This window comes from Thamnophis elegans, chromosome 7 (assembly GCF_009769535.1).
Source record: "Thamnophis elegans isolate rThaEle1 chromosome 7, rThaEle1.pri, whole genome shotgun sequence".
In the NCBI taxonomy this organism is placed as follows: Eukaryota; Metazoa; Chordata; class Lepidosauria; order Squamata; family Colubridae; genus Thamnophis; species Thamnophis elegans.
This window is the reverse complement of record NC_045547.1, coordinates 19108827-19125773: the sequence shown is the minus strand read 5'-3', so window position 1 is coordinate 19125773 and position 16947 is coordinate 19108827. Positions and strand designations below refer to the sequence as shown.

The following is a 16947-nucleotide window of genomic DNA, read 5'->3' as shown; positions in this document are numbered from 1 at the left end:
TCACAGGTATAGAGTTTCCTTCTTGAGCAGGGGGTTGGATTGGAAGACCTCTGAGGTCTCTTCCAACTCTGTTATTCTGTAGTTTGTTGTGGATTTTACTTCCTGCTTCTTTTGTCTGTTTAAGAGATAGCAGGGGAAGGTGGGGCTAAAAAGCCTGTGATTGAAGATCAACAGCTGTTAGCCTTGACGGCCCAGTGACTTTGTCTGAAGGCCATCTGCTGGGAGATTAGTGGGCTTCCTCGTGCAGTCGGTTGGCCCCTGTGAGAGCAGACTGCTTGGCTAGATGAGCCAGGGGCCCATCCCAGTGGAGCACTGCTCATGTTCTTGTTATTTTAACTAGCAAAACTTTCTTGCGGCATTACAAGGTTCTGTTTATATAACTTCAAAATCAAAACAGTGCTTAGAGTAATAAGGTAAACGTACAACACTGCTTGTTCGTTGGATATTCCATACGCCAATTTGTGTGATGTTGTTGTCTTCACAGGTAGCTTCCTTCCCTGCAGGATTTTGTTTTTTCTTCTGGGTAGAGAAGAAGAGCCAGTTATTGTTAAGGGAGGCCACTAACAGGGCAGTTGGGAAAATAATTTGCCTAAATGCTTGTACATCTGCCAGCTTACACAGCCTAATTTGTTTTCTCCTTTTGTGATGCTTACAATGCTGATGGCTTGGGTACTTCAAGGAATGCAGCCTGCAGCCTGTAATATAGAAAGAATGTTTTGGATTTCGTTATTTATACATAATACGTGTCTGATACTTTAGTAGAGTCATAGCATTGCAGGAGTATTAGAACCGAGAGAAATTATTGACTTTTGTGATGCTTTGGGGAAAGCAGACAAGGGTAACCAAAGACTTATCTCACTGCGAAGAATAACAATAAAATCATAAGAATTTTTTTTATAGAATACGGTAAGAGAAGATGATAAGATTTTATACACTCTACACTAGCTGATAACCCAGTGTTGCCTGGGTATTTATTTATAGGGAGAAAATGTCTGGACCAAGAGTAATTACTAACGGTTGTATTTTCCCCCTTAACAGAGGGAGCCCCCTTGTGGAGTATTGTGAAGCCGTTACCATGGCAACTCCACTGTGCTGGACAGTAGAAGCCATTTTATGGCACAATAGTTGTATCTTAATAGAACACACACACCAAGGGGTGAAAGGGGTATCTTACCCCTACGGTATTTTTTTCCAGAGAGTAAGTCATCTGTGCACCAAGTTTGGTTGAAATTGCTCAAGGCGTTCCAGAGTTATGCTGGAACACACACACACACACACACACACACATTAGATAGATAGATGATAGATAGATAGATAGATAGATAGATAGATAGATAGATAGATAGATAGATAGATAGATAGATAGATAGAATTGAATAAACCACAGCTGAATTTGACACAATATGCTAAATGATACCATGCTTCACTTATTTGGTCTAGTGGTTAAGGCACAAGGCTAGAAATCAGGAGGCTTTGGGTTCTAGTCCCACTTTAGGAATGAAAGCCAGCTGGGTGACTTTGGGCTGGTCATTCCCTCTCAGACCAACCCATCTCACAGTTTTGTTCTGGTGGAGGAAATAGAAGAAGGAAGGAGTGTTAGGTATATTTGCCATAAAGTAATACAAGTGGGATAGAAATCTAATAAATAAATACTTCACAAATTATTGATTGATTTTATACAGTGGGAGGAAGACACATACAAAATCTCTTTCACTCTTTAAATTAAGTCTTGACATTGCTCCAAACCTCAGGTCAGCTGTAACAAATAAGATGTCACTATTCTTCTATGAAATGTACCAGTGGAAAGAAGAGACACTAGTATTACATCCAAAGGACATGGTAACAGAATGAAGCATTGGTTGGAGCAGTGCTTCTCAGTCTTGTCAACTTTAAGATGCATGGATTTCATGCTGGCTGGAGAATTCTGGGAGCTGCATTCCACACATCTTAAAAGTTGACAAGGTTTGAGCGGGTGGGAATGTACCTGCCCCCAAACGCAGCAAAATCTTAGAAGTGGATTTGATGTAGAAGTATGATATATTCGGGGAGTGATTAATGAACTTCACCTTTGATGGATGAATGGTGTTGTGGCAAAAGCTAATCTAATTGAAATCAGATTTAAATTAATTATTGTAGTTCCTGTGATTTCCATCTGTCACTTTAATATGTCCTGTTTGCCACAATGACCTATGGCTGATTAAAAAAAAAAGAGGGGGGATTGCCAACACTGTGTTAAGTATGGTGGTGTGGTGGATGAATCCTCCCACATGGGAATGGTTGTGTATACGGAGGTGGGGGGGGATGGAGGGAAGGGGGGGACAGAGAGAGAGGGAAAGAGAGAGGGAGGACAGAGGAAGGGAGAGAGAAAGAGAGATATCACACAGAAAAACTCAGTAGAGCTGCAGTTGAAACTTTTCAGTGCTGATACGAGGAGAACTTTCTTCACAGCATTGGAGCACAACTAGAAAGCTATGGAGATACAGGGCAAGACCTTTCAATTGACCTAACCTCTTTACCTGAGGCAGTTGCCTTGATCTGCTTAAGGCAAGGCCAACTCTCTACATTTCCTCGGCTCCCCTTTTTCATTGCCTAAAGAGATAATAAGCAAACAAAAGAATCATGAAAACTTTCTTTGGAATTTCCTGATAGAAGTACTTTCTTCAGGTTGCTTCAGCTTAAAGTTAGCCTTGTTTGTAAGTACTTGTTTGCATGTCAGAGGTCCAGGTTTAGCCCCTGTAGTTAAAAGGTTATCACTGCTAAAGGGTGACCTTTTGTTTGAGATTGTAGATGAGCTCCATGGAAACTAGCATAGATAGATATAAGCTATGCCATTCATTGTGCCTAAGCTTTAGATGATCTCCTTAAATAATAAAGCCAATTTCACTTACTTGTTTCGGCAACAAGCTTCTCTTTTTATCTTGAGAGGTCTCCTGAGAGCAGATTGTCACCATATTTTCTTCCTGTTATCTATAGCTGAAACTTCATTCTTAACAATTGAATTTCTGGTGTAGCTAGTGCAGGTTTCTGTAGACCAGGGGTGTCAAACTCGATTTCATTGAGGGCCACATCAGGGTTGTGTAACTTCCAGGGTCCAGGTTGGGCGTAGCCAGGATAGGGTGACCAGCTTGACATCATTTGTGTCAGGGGCTCCTATGGTGGCCAAGCGCTCTGCCAGTGTGGCCCTCCTGAGTGCACGGCCCTCCCGAGCTCCGTTTTTGCTGGCAGAGGGTTGCAGGGGGCGTGGCCAGCCGAAAACAAAAGCTCGGGAGCCTGTTTTCACTGGCAAGGCACAGAGGGCCAATCCTCTGCCTGTTTCCAGGGGGTCCTGTGGGCCAAACCTAAGTACCCCATGGGCCAATCCAGCCCCCGGACCTTGAGTTTGATATCCTTGCTATAAGTTGTTATCATTTCTATAGATCAGTGGTTCTCAACCTGTGGTCCATGGACCCCTTAGAGGCCACTATGTCATTACAGGGGCTCCACAAGGCTCGAACAAATGTTATGATTTAAATAATGAGTTAAGTCTTGAGAATCTGCAGCCATGATTCATGGCCACAAAAGATATTTAAAGGGGGTCCTTGGTGAAGAAAAGGTTAAGAACCACTTCTATGGACTGCTACCATATTAACATTGTTCTGTCTGCAGCAGAAATAAAGTTTTGGAATGATATACTTTTTAATTTATATTAGATTTAATTAAATTAGTGTAAAGTTTTTCCTGTCAGTCATGTATGACTTTAATAAATGTATGTATAAATATAAATGTAAATATAAATTTATATATAAATATAAATTTAAATATAAATTTCTGTATTTATATAAATTAGCAATTCTTAATCTTGAGATCAAGATACAGTATATAGGCATATTTTTATCCAAGCAACTCTTTACATTGGTTTTCCAATCCTTACTATAGGTTTCCTCAATTTTCTGGATTTAATCTTCATAATTCCTAGGCACATGTCTTGGCTTCTGAGTAAAAGTCAGAATGAGGTTTTGAATCTAGTCTTTATATAAAAGCCAATATCACTCACTCATCATGAAATCTTCAGAACTGTACAGTCTACAAACTTGAAATTTGGGACATACTGTATGTTCTTCTTGGCTTTTAAGTGCTCACTAGAAAGGGTTTTTTGAAATGGCCATCATCGTTAGTATTTCTCATACAATAATTAACATGCTCTGATGCTAAGGAGTTCTACTCCCCCTCCCCACCTGAAAGAACACTGTTCTAACTGCCAGTTGCCTTATGTTAACACTACTGATGCTAAGGAGTTAAACATTCTACTTCCCTTCTCCACCTGAAAAGAACTGTGTTCCAACTGCCAGTTGCCTCACATTCTGTTACCTCAGTTCAAACTAGCAGATGTTGCACTCCTTCACTCAGGAGTGGTCTGGGCTCCTTACAGTACTAAACGTCGGTACCTCACCAAAATGTCTATGCCTTCCACCTACGGAACTACTTCTGGACTCAAAGCGATAGGAGTGATATTCCCTTATGTGTTTCAATCACTGATCACCACTGAGCCAACAGATTGAACCAGAGTGAACCATTTCTCCCGTATTGCCCGATCACATAGTTTCATCGCAAAACCCGGGTATCCAGCTAGTTATTACATATTGAAAAGAGATAGTGACTATTCAGTGATTAAGGAGTAGAATATTTCATTTTCGCTTTCCGTGGACCCTTCATCCATTTAGGTAGACCTTATTTACTCTCTTGTCTGTAAAGAAAGTAATATCTATTTGCCATCTCTGACAAAGTCTTTATTGAGTTTGTTCTTTGCAGCTAGTTTTTAATTGCCATTTAGGAGTTATATCTTATTCATCTAAATGTCCATTCCATAGCAGTAAAAGACTCTCAGCATTGCTTCAGGTGGGTTTCAGGCCTTTTTATCAGATGTGGGAAATAACTTGGAGTGGGATATTGAAATAGTAAGGGGGGGGGACGGAACATAAAATGAGATTATTTCTTTCACACAGAAGATCGTCCTCCTTTGCATTGCTCCACCTCCATCTTCTGCCCTTTCTGGACAGTCTGGTTATGGGGATTTTCAGTTCCCTCAAGTGGGCAGTTGATGAGATAGAAAGAAAGTCTAAAATATATGACCAGACTACTTGTCGGGGTTCCAACCTAACAAAGAAGGCCAAGGCTTGATTTTCCTCAAAGTTCCATTTTATTAGAGATGTCCTATTGGCACATCTGGAAAAACCGAATCTGAAAGTTTCAGGTTTCCCACCCAAGTGAAAGTTAAAGTCCCTGCCCAGTACCCACATGTCCATCACACATCCAAGCAGACCCTGGCCCAACTGGAGATGCCTCCAGTCATAGATGGAGTCATAAGGTCCTTGGCTCTGAGAAAGGAATGTTATTTTGACTATCTCTACCCACTCCATATAATCCCCACTCCCATTTTCCCCACAGCAATTAAATGTGGCAGGTCTGAAGGCCCAAGCAAAAGATGGCTTCCAGGCCTGACACTACTCTTCAACCCAGGAGTGGTCATTCTGATTACGGTGGCTGTCTAGAACAAATGTTCTACCTCTGCTTTAGAACCTTATGGGGAGATTACAGGTCTGATTCTTGGAAAGCCTTCTGTACAAAAAATGGGCTTTATTTCTATCCCTCTTTGTTTACCTAAATTAAATTGTGATTACTCCAGGTGTCACTTACCTTATTTCCCTGATGCACACCCAAGTTGTCAGGGCTGCATGTAATAGGATTTCATGTCTGGGCAGCAAAAATCCATTGGACCACGACAGGTGAAGCCAGTGAGATTCAGAAAACTTGAATGCTTTGCTTCCATCTAAGATTTTTTCAGCCCAGGTATGATGTCCTAAGACCGGAGGAAGGAAGGAAGGAAGGAAGAAGGAAGGAAAAGAAGGAAGGAAAAGAAAGAAGAGAAAGAAAGAAGAGAGGAGAGAGAGAAAGAAAGAAAAAAGAAAAAAAAAAAAAAAAAAAAAAAAGAAAAAAAAAGACAAAAAAAAGAAAAGAAAAAAAAAAAAAGAAAGAAAAAAGAAAAAAGAAAGAAAGAAAGAAGAAAAAAAAAAGAAAGAAAGAAAGAAGAAAGAAAGAAAGAAAGAAAGAAGGGGGGAAAGAAAGGGAGAGGGACCCTTTCTCACAGAAGACACTGGGAGCCACAAAACCTGGGTAGGTGTGACTGGGGGTGTCATGTGACTGGGTGGGAGTGACATTGAGTTGGCCACGCCCATCCAGGTTTTGTGGCTCCCTGTGTTTTCTTTTCTGTTGGAAATGGGTCCAAATGGCTCTTTGGGTGTTGCAGAGACCCTGTCCTAGGTCACAGCATCCCCAAAACTTGAAGCACTGTAACAAATTATAGGATTAAAAAACATTGGTATCCACTAATAATAGGATGGAAGCTCAAAATAATTAAACACTAAAAGTGAAAAGTAATTTAATTGCCTACTGCCTTATAAATGTAGTATCTGACATACCGTTCAAATTTAAGTGCAACTCTTGGTCTCCAGACATTAACTTCCTTCATCACTTAATTCATCCCATTAGTCAAACATAACAATTTACAATCTTCTACATTATTTCAAGCAATAATAACATGAACCAGCAATCATTAGGCTGCTAGTTGTAGCCTAATTAGGCTGCTGAGACTACAGAGTATTAATCTTCCATTAGTTCCACCTCTTGAGAGTAATAATAAAACACATCTCCCTGAAATATTTCAACACCAACTACATCCTTGATGATGAATCTTTGTCTGACATTTGTGTTTATTACCACCCAGTGGACAGGACTTCCTATTGTGTTGTGAACACTAAAGGCTCTGATCTTGCATGTAACATGAATTCATCCATTTACAAGAATTGGTTTCTTTTTCTTTTTGTTCTTTGTTGGCTGTTGTGTTCTCAACTACAGCTATCAAACAAGCAGCTGGATACAAATCCTGCTCTTTGTCTGAGATGCAGAAGTTGCCTCGTGGTTCTGCAACCCAACAATTCTCCTGGTACCAGGACATATTGGAAATCACATGCCATCTTCCAGCTGCTCAGTTAGGTCACAATTGTAAGATTTTGCAAACATTCCTAGCTGATTCTTCATCTTAGAAATAAGTCAAACATTCTAACCTTATGGTAGATATACATATTAGTAAATTAAGCATTCTAGTGCATTGCTCAGGCATCCTTCACTTTTTAAAAAAGCAACAACTTATGGAAATAATGAAAGAGATAGCAATGACATCATAGATATTAACCAATAGGGCAGGGGTGTCAAATTCAAGGCCCGGAGGCCAGATCCAGCCCGTGGGGTGCTTAGATCTGACCAGTAAGGTCACCCTGGAAACAGCCCATTTTCACTGGCAGATCTCTCGAGCTACCATGGCAGAGGTGGGTTCCTATCAGTTCGCACCTATTCGGTAGATCAGTTTGTCGAATCTACCAAAACCAGTTAGAAGAGGTTCACCAGTGGACCTGGAAAGCAGGCCACACCTACAGAAGAGGTTCCAAAAATTTTGAAACCACCACTGTACCATAGACACCCTTGACACGTGACATATAGCTGGCCACCCCCACCCCGCTTCCCGAGCTCAAACCCAATGCTGATGCGGAAATCGAGTTTGACACCCCTGCAATAGGGTATTATTCATAAATGATGCATTCCCATTAAAGTTGACTTGCTCAAAAAATCTGAGTTTTTACAAACCATCTGTCTTTGGGTGACTAACATTGTGTAGGGCAGGCATGTCAAACTTAAAGACCTGGAGGCCGGATTTTTTAGATGCGTGGAAGCAGTGATGGACCAGCCCACAGTGCCTCTGTTAGTGAAAACAAAGCTTGGGAGGGCCACAGGCGGCCCTTCCGAGCTCCGTTTTCTCTTGCAGAAAGTTGCAAGAGGCCGTCACAGCCAAAAATGGAGCTCAGGTGCCTGTTTTTTCTGGCAGAGCACTTGGGCCACCCCAGGTGCCCCTGACACGAGGGACATCAAGCTGGCCATGCCCACCCAGGCCATACCCACCCTGAGGTCAAACACAATCCTGATGCGGTCCTCAATGAAACCGAGTTTGACACCCCTGGTGTAGAGCGATGGATTAGTATTAGACTGAGGCATCTTTTTAAGCCGGGGTTTTGTATCTTTCTTCGTACTGTTCTTGAGTATTTCCACATTCATAATTTGTCTCTTGTTACTGTGAGTGAAGAAAATAGAACCAAACCTTTCTGTTGCAACAGCAACTCTGGTTCAGTCAATTTCAGTCTGGCCAGGGGTTGGAAGACAATGCATATGCTCTAGTTCTGAATTTTACTCTCAGAGATAAAGGCTTACTACTACAGGTTATTAAATCGTGGCAAATTATAAGTCTGCAAAGTAAAATGATTGTACTATGTTACTTTAACTGTGCAGTTATTTTTTAATTCTAGCATTCCGTGGTAAACGGAATATCTATGGCGAATTCTCAGTCATCCAGGTCAGTGTTGTCCAGAGATGCTTTTTCAAGAGACAACTGGACTTTCTGGTTTTCTTTGAAGTCGTTTCGCTTCTCATTTGAGAAGCTTCTTCAGCTCTGAGAAAAAACACCTTTGGGAAAATCAGTGTAACCTTTTCTACATGAAGTACTACTTACTATTGATGTGTTGGTTATGGTTTTGTTTTTAATCAAGGCACCCAGTGCTATCAGATCGCTTTTCTTTATTTTACTAAAAGAAAGAAAAATGGGAGCAGAAGCCAGAGGCTTAATTAAAGAAGCTTAATAGAAAGAGACTTAATCATGTACAAAGGAAGAGGGTGGAAAACAGATGTCGGGGGGGGGGGGGGAAGCACAACTCAGAACAGAAGCAAAGGCCCTTTTGAGAGAATTCTTGGATCTGTTTTCAAAATTCAAACTGTGCCTACTGGCTCAAACTAGTTGAGAATTCTTGTATTTGACAAATCAAGAATATTGAAAAATAATCTGCAATGGTGGAGTCAACGTAATGGTATTTGTGAGAATTAGTACAAGAGATTAAGCACTGTTTTTCTATCCCCTATATCCATATTCTTCAGGGACTCAACCATTTGGCAAAGTAGGATAGGATAGGATAGGATTCTTTATTGGCCAAGTGTGATTGGACACCCAAGGAATTTATCTTTGGTGCAGATGCTCTCATTGTACATAAAAAGACAAGATACATTCGTCAAGAATCACAAGGTACAACACTTAATGATAGTCATAGGGTACAAATAAGCAATCAGGAAACAATCATTATCAATATAAATCACAAGGATACAAGCAACAAAGTTACAGTCATGCAGTCATAAGTGGGAGGAGATGGGTGATAGGAACAATGAAAAGACTAATATTATAGTAATGCAGCCTTAGTGAATGGTTTGACAGTGTTGAGGGAATTATTTGTTTAGCAAAGTTCAGGAAAAAACTGTTCTTATGTCTAGTTGTTCTGATGTGCAGTGCTCTATAGCATCGTTTTGAGGGTAGGAGTTGAAACAATTTATGTCCAGGCTGCAAGTTTTCACGGCCCTCTTTTTGACTCTGTCTGTAAATATTTTCACGGCCCTCTTTTTGACTCGTGCAGTGTATAGGTAGTTAGTGGAAGGCAGATTGGCAATAATTGTTTTTTCTGCAATTCTAATTATCCTCTAAAGTCTGTGTCTGTCTTGTTGGGTTGCAGAACCAAACCAGACAATTATAGAGGTGCAGATGACAGACTCAATAATTCCTCTGTAGAACTGTATCAGCAGCTCCTTGGCAGTTTGAACTTCCTGAGTTGGCGCAGAAAGAACATTCTTTGTTGTGCTTTTTTGATGACATTTTTGATGTTAGATGTCCATTTTAGGTCTTGAGATATGATAGAACCTAGAAATTTGAAGGTCTCTACTGTTGATAGTGTAATGTGTAGTATTGTAAGAGGTGGTAGTATGGAAGGGTTTCTCCTAAAGTCTACCGCCATTTCTACGGTTTTGAGTGTGTTGAGTTCCAGACTATTCCGGTCGCACCACGAGGCTAGTTTGGATTTGGATTTGGATTTATTAGACATTTATAGGCCGCCCTTTTCCCTGAGGGGACTCAGGGCGGCTTACAATCAAAAAGGAAGGGGAGTGTAGGACAATACAAAGGAAATGTGCACAAAAATAAATTAGACAGTAAAACTCAACATTCACTCAGCATTCGGGAGGGGCAAAAATAAGATTATCCCCAGGCCTGACGGGCTAGCCAGTTCTTGAGGGCTGTGCGGAAGGCCTGGACGGTGGTGAGGGTACGAATCTCCACGGGGAGATTGTTCCATAGTGTCGGAGCTGCAACAGAGAAGGCTCTCCTCCGAGTAGTCGCCAGTCGGCACTGACTGGCGGATGGAATACGGAGGAGGCCAACTCTATGCGATCTGATGGGACGCCAGGGCGGTAATTGGCAGAAGGCGGTCTCTCAAATAGCCAGATCCACTACCATGGAGCGCTTTATAGGTGGTGAGAAGGACCTTGAAGTGCACCCGGAGATCAACAGGTAGCCAGTGCAGCTCACGGAGGATCGGTGTTATGTGGGCGAACCGTGGTGCGCCCACGATCACTCGCGCGGCCGCATTCTGGACTAGCTGAAGTCTTCGGATGCTCTTCAAGGGCAGCCCCATGTAGAGCACATTACAGTATTCCAGCCTGGAGATCACAAGGGCTCGAGTGACTGTTGTGAGGGCCTCCCGATTCAGGTAGGGCCGCAACTGGCGCACCAGGCGAACCTGGGCAAATGCCCCCCTGGTCACAGCTGAGAGATGGTGGTCAAAAGTTAGCTGTGGGTCCAGGAGGACTCCCAAGTTGCTGGCCCTTTCTGAGGGGTGTAAGTTTTGACCCCCCAGCCTGAGTGATGGTATGTTGGTCAAATAGTTGTTCAACCTCCTGTCTGTATGCGGATTCATCATTGTCTCGAATGAGACCAATCACTGTTGTATCATCTGCAACTTTGAACGATCACTAAAAAATGGTTGTAAGTCACGAATTACCTGTGCTAAGAATGCCATCCCATCTTAGCTTCCAGGTCCAGGGGAAATCAGTAAGAAACTTCTACCTACTAAAACTTCCTTCCTTTTTTCTTTCTTTTCTCTCCTTCCTTCTTCCTCCCTTTCTTTTCTTCCTTCCTTCTTCCTCCCTTTCTTTTCTTCCTTCCTTTTTTCTTTTGTTCTTTCTTTCTCTTTCTTTCCTTCCTTTCTCTTTCTTTCTTTCTATTTTTTATACCTATCCATCTCAATCAAGTGATTTTTTTTTCAGATCAGACCATATTCAGAATTATGGTTTACTGTTCTGTTTATGAAATATGTCATTCAGATCTTTTTTTAAAAAAACTTGCATTTCAGGTGAGATAAAATTAAAAGGTAATATATAGAGAGGTATACAGCCCTCACTTCAGGCATCCATTCAAGGAATAAAGCATGGGGGGGGGACAGACACATTTTTAGTGTCTTAAAATCCATGAAAAAGGACATTTTTGACTTGGCTTTGTTCCCCTTCTTGACAGTCTTCCATGGCTGCTAAGACCACAAAGCAACAATCCCATTTTGTTTATCCAACATCAGATAATTTCCTTTTTGCTAGAGCTGCGGCTGTGAGGTTAGTTTTGAAATGCACTCAGGGTGCTCCAATCCAAGCAATGGATTTCAGAATTCCACCCTTATCTCTTTTGTTTTATTTAGCTCTCGCCACACAACTATTTCTCTATGCACAAGAGAAGCTGTTGCAAACATGCCACTGTCAACAGTGTTTGCAAACTGACAAAAGGGTGAACGTGCCCTTTCAAGTGTAGCCATAGCTTTGTGAAAACGCATAATCATTTTTTTTTCCACATCAATAATGAGCTGGGAGCTAACTGAGCAAGAGGAAACAGCTTTGCAGCAGGCAGGAGAAACCCAACAAAACCAGAAGCTGTTTTTATTGAAGGCCTGGTACACATTCTCCCCTGCCTCCAAATAATCCCAACTAAAAAGCGATCCTTTGTACTTCAAAAAGTAATCGATTAGCAGGACTTTCTGGGATTATCGTGCCTGTTTTTTCAATATACAAGGAAAAAGGTGGTTTATCCTGTAGGGTTTTGAGTGTATCTTTCTTGTAAGACATTAACCTGCTGCTGCTTGAATGTTTACTTCTTGCATGGTTTGTTTTGCTTCTCTTATATTTAAATTGGGAGTGTGTTTTCACACAGAAGGATAGGATTTTGATGATATCTCTCACTCTCTCCACTCTTCAAGGACAGAGTCCTGCTTTGATTGTGCAACAGGACAGTCCCAGTTGCAAAGAAAAAAAATCTTCGGAAATTTTGGGTAACTCCCACCATTTGAAGAATCAAAAAATATGCCCAGCCCCCTCCCCTGAAAAATAGTCTAGGAAAAACTGTTCTGAGCAGCAAATGAATGAGAAATGGAGTGTGGGGAAGGAAATACAGGTAGTCCTCAATTTAAGACTATAACTGAGCCTGCCCATTTATGATTGAAGGCATGATGGTCACAAAGTAGATCATAGTATGACTGGATCTGATTGTACAACCTATTTTTTAACGGCAGCTATAAAACACATACTGTGGTTATTGAGCAAACACCATAGTTGTTAAGCAGATCTATTGTCACTATAGAGCTTCCTCCCCCCACAGGAACTGAAAGTAAGCAACCAGTTTCTAGGGGGGGGGGATGTCATAAATTATGGTCATGTAGCAGTAGACTTATATACCGCTTCATAGGGGTTTCAGCCCTCTCTAAGCGGTTTACAGAGAGTCAGCATATTGCTCCCAACAATCCGGGTCCTCATTTTACCCACCTCGGAAGGATGGAAGGCTGAGTCAACCCTGAGCCGGTGAGATTTGAACCGCTGAACTGCTGATCTAGCAGTAGCCTGCAGTGCTGCATTTAACCACTGCGCCACCTCGGCTCTTAGTGATCACGGGACATTGCCAGTTATTTCCTGAGTGCTCAAAATGTGGTCACATGGGGAAGGCCAACATCAGAACTTCAAAAACCAGGTTGTAAGTAGCTGTTGAGGGATCCGTTGTAACTTTGAGCAGTTGCAGTATGAGGAACTACCTGTGTAATATCAGCAAAGAGGAATGAAGTACAGTAGAATGGCTAGAATCCCAAATAACAAGCACACTGTGCAACAAACATTTTGAAGCTTCTTGTAAAAGAAAAAAAATTATTTAATGCATGTTCCTCTCATTTGTGGAGTCAATGGGAACGCTTGAAAGGGGAAGATTGAGTAGCAGTAAATGATGCTTAACTTCTCCAAAGCACCTGAGGGAAGGACAAGAAGCAATGGATAGAAACTAATCAAGGAGGGAAGCAGTGTAGAACTAAGGAGAAATTTCCTGGCAGTTAGAAGAATTAATCAGTGGAACAACTTGCCTCCAGAGTTGTGAATGCTACAACACTGGAAGTTTTTAAGATTTGTCTGTGGTGGGGTAGGGTTTCCTGCCTGAGCAGTGGGTTGGACTATTCCATTCCATTCCACCCCACCCCACCCCACCCCACTCCACTCCACTCCACTTGACTCAACTCATGCTTGAAGACTTCCAACTCTGTTATTCGATTCTACTCAACTCTACTTGACTCGATTCGACTGGACTCGACTCTATTCTGCTGTCCCTGCACACATGTTTCATCTGGCTCTGGATAGCCAGAGAGACCGACCTCTGGATTTTGGAGGGAGAAATGAAAAACTAATCATAGAGGGCATTTATAAGAGAATGTGGACAGTCAGAGGAAGAGCCCCTCTCTGCCTTCAGACTCACTGTCAAAATCAATTCAAAAGAGAAAAGGGATGCAGAAGGAAGAGAACATCAAAGTGATTTAATAGTAATGTAATTTTATTGACATTTTTAAAAAAGAAATACAGAGAAAACTCTGTACAAAAACAAATTTTAAGAAGAACAAGCAAAGTGCACACATTTCACAAACAACATGATCTCCAACCTGCTCACTGTTATATAAGTGGGTCAAATTTCTGAAAATGCTTTTATTGATCTTCAGTTATACAGTGTAGAAACAACGGCTCTTATTTGAGCTGTCTAACAGAAATCTGGTTTAGAATAATCATAGTCTCTGTGCAGAACATTGCAACAGTTTCAGACGTTACTGTCTGTTCTACAATATATTTAACAGATGGGTTTTAAAGGCGTCTAAGTCAATTAACTTGGGTATATCTAATTCTGTATAGATTTGGGCTGCCTGGTAAGGATGCACACATCTGTCATTTTGTAGTTGGTGTTGCCACTATGCAAGAAAAGCATTAAATTTGCTTTCCCCTGTGACTATCAAAGTGGTTTCCTTGTTACATAAATTGGAACTAATGAGCAAATGTTTTTTATTCACTGCTTAAGATAATTGCCAGAATGTACAATAAATGATTTTCTGTTGAGAAGCAAATGTCGGGCTGTGCAATCTTAAACTTTTCTATTCAGAGGGTAAAGCCCCACTGATTTACAACATATATAGAATTACAGTTTAATTACAAGAGATGAAAAATAAATAAAATGAGCCGAGGTGGCGCAGTGGTTAGGGTGCAGTACTACAGGCCACTTTAGCTGACTGTGATCTGCAGTTCAGCGGTTCAAATCTCATCGGCTCAAGGTCGACTCAGCCTTTCATCCTTCCGAGGTGGGTGAAATAAGGACCCGGACTGTGGGGGCAAGTTGCTGACTCAATTTGCTAAAAAAATTTGTAAACCGCTTAGAGGGGGCTGAAAGCCCTATGAAGCGGTATATAAGTCTGATTAATAAATAAATAATAATAAATCATAGAATCTGTTTTCTGTAAATTAAGCCAAATGGTCCAGCAGAAATCTGTCCCCTTACTGGTTATAAATCTCTACTGAACATACTTCTGAATTAAATGCACTCCACTTGTTCTTAAAGGATGAAGCTTCGTGTTAAATATGAGTAAAGAATTAAAGTAATAGATGTTGATTTGGAGTTTGAGAGACTGCATCAATCGATGGGGACTTTCAGAAGAAAATATTTTAGTAGTGTATGAGTTTTATACCAAAATCCTTCCCTCCCAAGGAGGCATTCAGAACAATTGAAAGAACTTTGATAGCTTAATCTGCTTGGTAATGCTGACATTCTTTTTTGTTGTTATTCTTTTTCATACCAACCATGCAAATGGAAGAAAAACAACATTCACATTTTAGATGTCTATGGACATTTTCAGTAATCCAGATCATAGTTGTTTCAAAGGTGCTTTTTCAAAAGGCAGCTGGACTGATTTTTCTCGAGGGAAAAGAAGACATGTTGCTTCTCATCTAAGAAGCTTCATCAGTTGTGCAGAACATTTTCTTCCTCAAGGAAAAAAAAACAGTTCAGATGCCTTTCAAAAAAATCACCTTTCAGTCATATTCCAAATCTGTGTTTCTAATTTTAAGTGCATTTTGTAATGGCATCCTAAGTCAAAGGTTTGTTTTCTGCAAATAGATATTTGGTATAATTTATATGGTGCTTTTTAACATATTTTAAGAAAAGTTATATATAATTTATATATAACCCTCTTCTAAATATTTTTTAAAAACTGAGCCATATTCTTATTAGTTTAGTTTACTTTATTGTCATTGCACTTGTACAATGAAATTAAATGCGATCTTCAGTGTACAATGACAGTTCAGGTTGTGGTTGTTAAGGAATCATGTGCAAGTAATTAAGCACAACATCAGGTGGTGGCTGGTTTTCTTATTGACTTGACTTACTGAACGCTGGCAGTGAAGATCACAAGTGGTGATGATGTGACTGTAGGAAGCTGTGACCATTGCAACTGTGTGCCAGTTGCCAAGTGCCCCAATCATGATCCTGTGACTGTGGGGACACTGCGACTGCCACAACTTCAAGGACTGGACATAAGTCTTCTTGTTGAGCACTGTTGTAACTTCGAATGGTTGCTGAACAAGAAGTCACTAAGTGAGGACTATCCGTATAGTCAAAAGTCCTTCCCTGTCTTTCATGGTTGATGAAGCATAATGATACCCCTGACGACCACAATCAGACCAACCACTTGGTTGTCCAGGGGTCTCTGGCTTCTGGCAAAACCATGTCTTCATGCTTGTTGAAGGAATGTCATGGGGGTTAATATGGTGGTGGGGGCTTTATCTATATTCAGTCTAGAATGTGGGCACATCATAGAGATTAAGGTAATCCTTGGTTAGTTGGGTCCGTAATGCTAATCACTAAATGAAATAGTCATTACATGAAACATTATGTGACTTCATCACATAGCAACGGCAGTTACGGTAGTCCTGGTTACAGTCATTAGATAAGGACCTCCTGCTTCTCCTACCCTAATGTGCTCATCTCTGCTTCAACATTTCCACCCACCTATCTTGCCCTTATCTCTCTTCTGTTGGCCACCCTGCAATCCACCCCTACTGCATCTCCATCCCTGGTTGACCTTCACTACCTTCTTCCTCCTGCTGACAACGAGGCACATCTGGCTAAAACAGATGCTGGCCCTTGGTGAGGTCTCTATAGTGCCTTCATGGTGGCATCGCCCAGCTTCACAGAGGCTTCACCAATAGCTACCAGCTGCTTTGGCTGGAAGTGCCTCAGTGGTATGGGAGACGGAAGATACTCCTAGGACCAGCAGTGGTAGGCAGTGGCATTAGAGCAGGAGAGCCAAAAGAGAGAGATAAGAGGGAGATAGGCAAGAGAGGGGTGAAATGCACCTTGCAATCATAAGTATGGAAGGTTGCCCAGCACCCAAATTTTCATCGCTTGACCATAGGGGAGTTGCAATAGCTGTAACTTTGAGCTGGGTGGCACAGTGGTTAGAATGCAGTATTGAAGCCCAACTCTGTCACAGTCAGGAGTTCGATCCTGACTGGCTCAAGGTTGACTCAGCCTTCCATCCTTCCAACATCAGTAAAATAAGGACCGAGATAATTGGGGAAGTATCTGACATTTGTAAATTGCTCAAAGAGCATAATTTACAATTATGCAAAGCACTATGGAGCAGTATATAAGTCTAGGTGCTA

The 16947-nt window shown here is 41.3% G+C and overlaps 1 protein-coding gene across 2 annotated transcripts in view; it reads left to right on the top strand.

Annotated features, from left to right (window-relative positions):
• The window catches only part of PKP2 (plakophilin 2), a 77208-nt gene that overhangs the window by 49666 nt on the left and 10595 nt on the right, over positions 1-16947 (top strand). The window lies entirely within an intron of this gene.